Source organism: Miniopterus schreibersii (genome assembly GCF_964146895.1).
Source record: "Miniopterus schreibersii genome assembly, chromosome: 4".
Lineage (NCBI taxonomy): Eukaryota > Metazoa > Chordata > Mammalia > Chiroptera > Miniopteridae > Miniopterus > Miniopterus schreibersii.
In genome coordinates this window covers 30,046,245-30,053,770 of record NC_138105.1, presented here as the reverse complement: position 1 = coordinate 30,053,770, position 7,526 = coordinate 30,046,245, and the positions used below count along the sequence as shown (strand labels likewise).

General features: G+C 42.0%; 1 pseudogene across 1 annotated transcript; it reads right to left on the bottom strand.

Moving 5' to 3' along the window:
* Positions 1-6,488: 6,488 nt before the first annotated feature.
* Positions 6,489-6,953, bottom strand: LOC308555667 (large ribosomal subunit protein eL29 pseudogene; annotated as a pseudogene). The gene has a single exon. The product of its transcript is annotated as a large ribosomal subunit protein eL29 pseudogene (transcript).
* Between the last annotated feature and the right edge of the window lie 573 nt (positions 6,954-7,526).

The window sequence follows — 7,526 nt, the reverse complement described above, 5'->3', positions numbered from 1 at the left end:
AAAAGGGTGGAAAACATCATATTAGTATGTTTAGACTGTTATTGGCTGGGTTTAACAAGTTATTACGGGAAAAGGGTGAGTTTAGAAAAGAATTGTGTAGTTTGCAAATGATTGTCTTAGGGAAAAAGAGCTTGGGACATTGTAAGTTTGGAAAGTCTAGCTGCTGCTTCTAAACTCAAAGGGGTGGGAAATGGATTTTAAGAAGGCTATGAGCAACACTGTCCAGTAGAACACTTCTCAAGTGAAGGACAGACAGAATACTTCTCAAGGAAAAGCTGAGATTCAGTCTATGCCCTCCCCATCTATTTTGTTTCCAGGTAGACTGAAGCAGCAGTCCTTATATTGAAAAAGAGAGTCTTGGAGGCAAAAAAGCAAAAAAATGAACTAAATAATTTGTCTTTTAATTCACATGTGAGTACTGAGAGGGACCATCCCTTATTATCTCATAAGATATTTAATTTTATGCCTCAACTTGGTGGGACCACAGTGCCCAGGTGTTTGGTCAGACATTTTTCTGGATGTTTCTGTGAAGGTGTTTTTAAATGAAATTAACCTTTACATCAATGGATTTTGAGTAAAGCAGATTATTCTTCATAATTTGGGTGGGCCTCATCCAATCAGTTGAAGGCCCTCATAGAATAAAGACTGACCTCTTCCAAGGAAAAACAAATTTTAAACATAAGTATTTAAAAGGATTTAATGAATGAATGAATGTGCTACTTATTGTGGCCTCCACAAGGGTCTTTAAATATCAGATGAACTTTGGTCTAAACTAACCCATGTAAAACCTGAGAGACCACTCCTAGATACGTATGGCTTTATTAAGATGTGCCTTTTCTGCTTATGACCAGGGAGGCAAGTACACGATATTGTTAGTTTGCTGACGAAGAATGGAAAAAGCCAAGAGCAGCTGGGCGAAGCTTAATCCTTTAAAACCCCAGGGCTCAAATGAACTAAAACAGTAATTGCCCCATTGTAAAGCCCCTGGGTCCACATATCCCCCAGAGTTGTTGGGGATGCAAAAGCAGAGGGCCCCTACAAGACAGTGCTTTCCAAGTCCCTACTGGGAACTCAGAACACTTCTGCAAGGTCGAAGGTGGCCCGCAAGATTTAGTCGTTATAATTGTCCTTCTATGCTGCTCACATTTGAAATATCTTAGTTTTCTTTCCCCTCATTACATTTTTTTTTATTCTCAGGAACTATTTTTCACTCAGCAAAACTTCTTGTTAGGTTTTTTTTATGATTGTGGCTCATCACCAAGAAAGGGTTTTTAAAAAGTGGGGACCAAGAGGATAGGGGACCAAGAGTGGGAGAGAAAAAGGAAAGAAAATAAAGTATCTTCTCTTTAAGATTAAGGTCTGATTCTCATTAGAACCATCTTTTTTATTTCTTTTAGTCCCTGGAAACATAAGACCAGCAGTTATTTTAATGGGTGATCTAATTCATGCCACTGCCTCCAAGAAGAATAAAATCTAAACCATACAAGATAAATAATAGCCTAGCTTATTCTTAAAATTGTCCAAAGAGATTCCACAATTTTCTGTCTCTATATTCATATAAAGAACCTACTTCATACTATTAACTTAAATTCCATTTTTTCACTTTCTTCTCTCCTTCCTTCCTTCCTTCCTTCCTTCCTTCCTTCCTTCCTTCCTTCCTTCCTTCCTTCCTTCCTTCCTTCCTTCCTCCCTCCCTCCCTCCCTCCCTCCCTCCCTCCCTCCCTTCCTTCCCTTTTGCTTTCTTTGTTCTCCTCTAGTTGCATCAGTCTGCCTAGGCTGGCCCAGCTCACTGCCAGAGGCTGGTGACAATGTACTGTGAAAACCTACCAGCGTTTTCAGCTTTGGAGACAGCCTCCTAACAGCTTGTTGGAGGAGCGAAGGACATGCTGAGGAGCAAGTGCGGGGGTCAGGAGATGGGCTTCCCAGGACATCTGGTGAGGCAGAGCCACCAGGAGAGCTCTGGCCTGCCCGACAAGGCATCTTCACAGAGAGCCTCCCTCCTAGGAGGGGGGAAAGCAGGCTCTGGAGGCAGCGTGGCTGGCCTCTCAGGTGTCAGCGGAGGCCAGGTGTGACTGTATTGTGTCTGTCCCATGAGCTACCTCTCAATCCCAGCTGAACGGTGGGCTATGCGGGAAAACAGATGAGGGTTCCTCCGAAACCCTGCGAAACACTCATGGAATAAGTGATGCTTGTACGGAATAGGTATAACATGCTTCCAGTCATGGAGGGACACTTCTCCCCACTTCTGCATGGAAAATAGTAAGGTTTCCATGCACTGAGGGCTCAGCAAATACAAGGGAGCCGCGTGCAGCCACAGTTCCACCCAACGGCAGCAGCAAACGAGATGTGACACAGCCCAGTGAGAACACGGCTCCCGGGCGCAGACACCAGGCTCCCTGGTGGATGCCCAGCAGAGGGACACCTTCAGACCAGTTCGGATCCACAAATGAAACACTTCAGGCAAGCGGGCTTAGAAATAACGTTGGGAACAGAATAGGTTACACAGCGTCGTTTTTCAGGTAGTTTCCATTGGGAATCTGAGAGAGCCAGGGCAGGCAGGGGGCGCAGGGGCAGGCCTGCCTGTGCCACCTCGGCAGAGCAGTGTTAAGCCTGGTGACCGGGGAGCTGAATGGGACCTGAAGCCTGATTTACTAGGAAGCTGTAACAGGCACAGGCTCTCCGCAAGGGACTTAAAACCCAAGCAATCCTGAGGGGGCAGGAAGAACCACTTTCCAATCTCCCTGGGGGCAACCAGCCCGGCAGCCAGGATTATTGCCTGGAGGAATAAACCAGGGGGGGAAATTCCTGTGCTAGGTGCCTGCCAGTAGGAGCCAAGACGGCACCCCTAAAGGGGAAGTGTCTATCCTGGTAAAAGGGTGGAACCGGTTAAGGGCGCGAAACCCTGGAAGATCCAGGAAAGGGACTGGACGGGGGAGGGCCCAGCACAAGCCTGCAAAGAGTCAGGAAAGAGATTGGTTAGTCTGAAAGAAAGCCTGCTCTTTCCCAAGCTCGAGATAATATAATATTATCAGAGATAATATTATCAAGATAATGATAATATTAACAGAGGCCTGCGGTGCACTTGCGTGCTCCTTCGCACTCTCTCTCTCCACAGCACCCCTGCAAACGTGGGCCCACGTGCGGGCCCAAGGACAGTGCTGGTCCCAGCCCAAGCACAGTCGTGGCGGCGAACATGCAGATGGGGAGAGGGGACACAGAGAAGTTCTTTGTCTCTGGGCCCTGGTCCTCCTGGGTTCTGTGAGGACAAGTGTGGGCTTTGTGGCCCCAGAGACTGGACTTGTTTCACAGCAAGAAGGAGCTGAGACATCTGGTCGTGGATGAGACATCGGGCACCTGGGAACAGTCCTTTGTTTGTGCTCCAATAAACCTTACCACTGCGATTCACCCTCCTGTACCTGGGTCCCCAAAATGCTTTCCTCCAGACTCCAGGAAGAATGCTATTTCCACCCACAACAGAAAGAATAAAAAGTAATCAAGGAAAACTTATCTGAACTGAAAATTATTCTCTTTTCACATATGCTCTTACTATGTGCCAGGCACTTGCTATATGCCTTTAGCTGATTTATCTCATTTAATTCTTCAAATAATCCTCTGAGTTAGTCTGTATTAGTCCCATTTAGAGAGGAGGAAACTGCACCTCAGGATCATTACCTAGTTACTCACTAAACTGCTTCTAGGACTGTATGACCCAGAAGATGATATTCTTAATGTGTTTATATGTTGTTTTCTTTTTTACACATGTAGTTAAAGATCTTATCATGGACTCCAGGAAAAAATATTTATAATACTTAAATAGCATAGTTACAGTTTTGTGTGACTGCACATAAAAGTCTGAGAAGCCTCCAGGCAAAGCTAGTGCATTTATTATAAAGGAAAAATAGTGGGCTGTCACAGACATCTTCTGTAAAACACAAACTCCTAGAAAACAAATGGAGCAATGACTACGCAGTTTTGAGAGAAAAGACAATAACTAACGTGCCCTTTGTATTTGAAGGCAACATACATGCAAAGAGTCATAAAAAATATGACACAGGTAGTCTTTTAAAATATGAGGGCTAGAGATAAATAAAAATTAAAAACTGAAGAATACGGATGATGTAATTAAAAACAGTCAGCCATATAGGCAAATCTAAACAATTATAAATCTAACTATAAAATTAAAGGCACAGCTTTAAAAAACGTTTTTTAAAAGATAAAATACATAATTTCAAATTTAATAGTTTAGTCCATTAATTTGGATTTAAAATAATACATTTTCTCATGTCATGTGAAAAAGAAACCAACAGTAATTATTTTACAGCACAAATTCCTTAAAGGTTATGGAATAAAAGTACAAGCCAGAGAAAGATTTATTAGGCAAAGGCAAAGGTTATGAAATCAATGCAGACAAAAGAGATTTCAAGGTAAAAAATATATATGTGTACATATATTAAACAAGAGGGTTATCTACTACTGATAAGAAGAGATAACAGCTATGAAAGTTTACGAGCAGAGTAATATTTCATAGAGATATACAAAGTCAAAACCTATGAATGAAGTAAAATAAATCTTTTATGGTTTAAGGAGGACTTAAATAATGAAAATATAGATCTGCATTTATCCCGAATCAGGTTGCCTGATAATAGACAGGCATAGGCCTCGGTATACTTCACACTGAATAAACTCTTTACTGAGGTCCACGGAGCATTTGCAAATGTTATTTTGTCACAGAAGAAAAGGAAAACCTCAAACCCAAAAATGCTGAAAATATATATTTCAAATAATACAAGAAGAATTTAAGTTATACGTAAAATATTAGCAACAAAGCCCAATATATACAGACTTGAAAGTAGTCCCTAGGTAACTCCAGTGCCAAGAAGGTATATAAAATTATAACTAATGCCACGTAGGTTACAGACTCTATAGGGCAAAATCATAAGACTGCTTGAGTTGAGAGTTCGGGGTAGTGCTGGGAGCTGATTTGTCAGAGGTGAGTAAGGTGGATGACCATTTCTACATTTCTCGAGGACAGTTCTGAGGTCCTTTCTGGTGTCCCTCTGTCTGGTCTCATGGGAAAGTAGCTAGGGGGTTGTTCCACCTTAAGGCTCAGGAACTGAAACATAACTTAGGTCAAGATGTTATCTTTTGCCTGCCAGAGGCCTGAACATGTGACCATTAGTCAGGTCTGGGCTACTGTCCTCTGCTGTCTTATGGTTTATCGGGAGGAAAAGGCTAGATTTCTGGGTTGGCAAAAGTAGGTTTACAGTTGTGACATTCTTTTGGGCTAATAAAGCTATTATAATAATCATAACCTGCATGTCTTTTTCTATACAAACTTATATTTAATAAAAAGTGATAGTCTTTGAATTCTATTGAAATGTTTTTGTTCTGTTTTTACCTATTAATACAGGGTAGGGCAAAAGTAGTTTTCCAGTAGTGAGTACATGAAACACAGAGTTTATTCCTGTATTATTATTTATTAATTAGTATTATTTTCCATAGGAACAACTGTAAACCTACTTTTGCCCCACTCTGTATATAGAGAGATGATTTCTAGAGCTAGGACTTAAATCTAATTTAATCAAAGTCATAAGGACCCTCAGTTTCAATGTCAGGCTGTTGAGATATAAGAAAATAAGATGTGCTCAATTCTGTGCTCCCTGTTTTTAGATAAAGGTACATACCATGGCCCTCATGTTTTACTCTGTTAGATAGCTAGGAAATGGGGAAAATTAGAGCAAACTTGAAGGACATATACTGAGGATGAGAGAGCCACTCCGCCAAACCACAAACTACTCCACCTGATCACATATGGATTGTTAAACAATAGTATTTAAGGTCCCTTTGAAACAGCAGCTTAGTTCAATTAATATATTTGTTTGAACCATATGAAATTGCTGTTGTTCACTTAATAGTTGTTGACCTTGGGGAAAATCGCAATTCTATATAGTTCAATCTAATAGTTTCTATTTACTAGATTAGTTGAATTTCTGTATTATAATCTCAAAAGGTCCCCAGTATCTGTTCTTATCCCATTATTTTCCTCAAGGGAAATAATGAGGCCTTAAGTCAATCTTATTCTTGCAGGATAGAAGGATTTCTTTGTAAACAAAGAAATGAGTGAACAGAGAAAGTGATGGGAAAGAAAAATACTGTGATTATATTCGGCCACAGGGTATGAAGAAAGTAAGGCTTAGAAGATCCTTCTTTTTCCCTATTTGCTTCCGGAGTAGAGGAGCTTTCTTTGGTAGGTATCTTTGTATTGCCTGTTCTTTCTCTTTGTTCTGCTGATGTGAATGTTTTCCATGTATACTTATTCTTGCTTATGTGACATGCTCTTTTTAAAAAAAATTTGTGATAGTTTTTTTTGGACAGATCATGTCTCAGGTTTATTTGTACAAATAGCACAGGAGGACACCAGTCTCATGCAGGCAGCAGCCCAGGGGTCACACAAGTTCTTCCGTCCTTATATCGGCAGACAGAGGCCTCTACTGTGGGGCTTTTGTGGGGGCCTGGGCACCTTTGGGAGCCTGAACTAGAGCCTCAGCTGGGACTACAGTGGCAGCCACAGCCTGGGGCCTGGTTTGAGCCTTGACCTCGGCCTTTGGCCAGCAGAGCTTGAGACCCTTGGCAATGTGGGCAAAACCATGTTTCTCAACCTTGGGGTGAATGATGTAGGAAAGTCCACTGAGCTTGCAGCTGCCATCCTTTGAAGTCTTGGGCTTGACTTCCTTGGGCTTTACAAGGGGCTTGATAGCCCAGCACATGCACCCATGGCCTTGGCACTGTTGGCCTGCATCTTCTTCAGGCCCTTCTTGTTGTGCTTCTTGGCAAAGCTCATGTTCCTCAGGAACTTGGGGTCTACCCTTAAGAGACTTGTATCTTTGCGAATGGGATTTCTTGATGCCATTTCTAGCCTGGTTATGTGTGGTTTAGTTCTTGGACTTGGTCATATCTGCACTGAAGCTCATGGCCCCTAAAGTACCTGGAACCAGAAGAGAAAGTTTTTTCAAAGCCTCAGATGAAGAAGGTAGATTCCTCCAGAAAGTATTCACAGTTGTTTCTGCCGGGTACTTGGGAATACTACCAATAATTTTAATGATTAAGAATCATTTAAAATTAAATTCACAGTTTTAGCTGTGTCTGATAACTAGTTGATATTAATTAGTGCTACAGATCCATGAGAGAGCTGGCATGTGGTTACAGCTTCTCAGGAAGTTGTTTTTCCCTCTAGCTTGCCTCAGGGTTAAGGTAGATTTCTTTGCATTTTTTCTGTGGGTAAAGAGGAAAAGAGGTTGTTTAATTACTCTTTACCTGTATCCTGAGGATATAGCTTTTGGTGGTTCCCAACTTCCAGGGCAGAGCTACCCTGACTCCCCGCTCTGGGTGACCCTGAGCCTTGAGTTCAGACCTTCGTGTCCCAAAGCAGACAGCAAAACTGAAGATCAGGTTTATCTCATTCAACAAAGACCTTCAAAAATAAAAGTGGTTTCCCTGGCCAGTGTGGTTCAGTTGGTTGGGGCAGG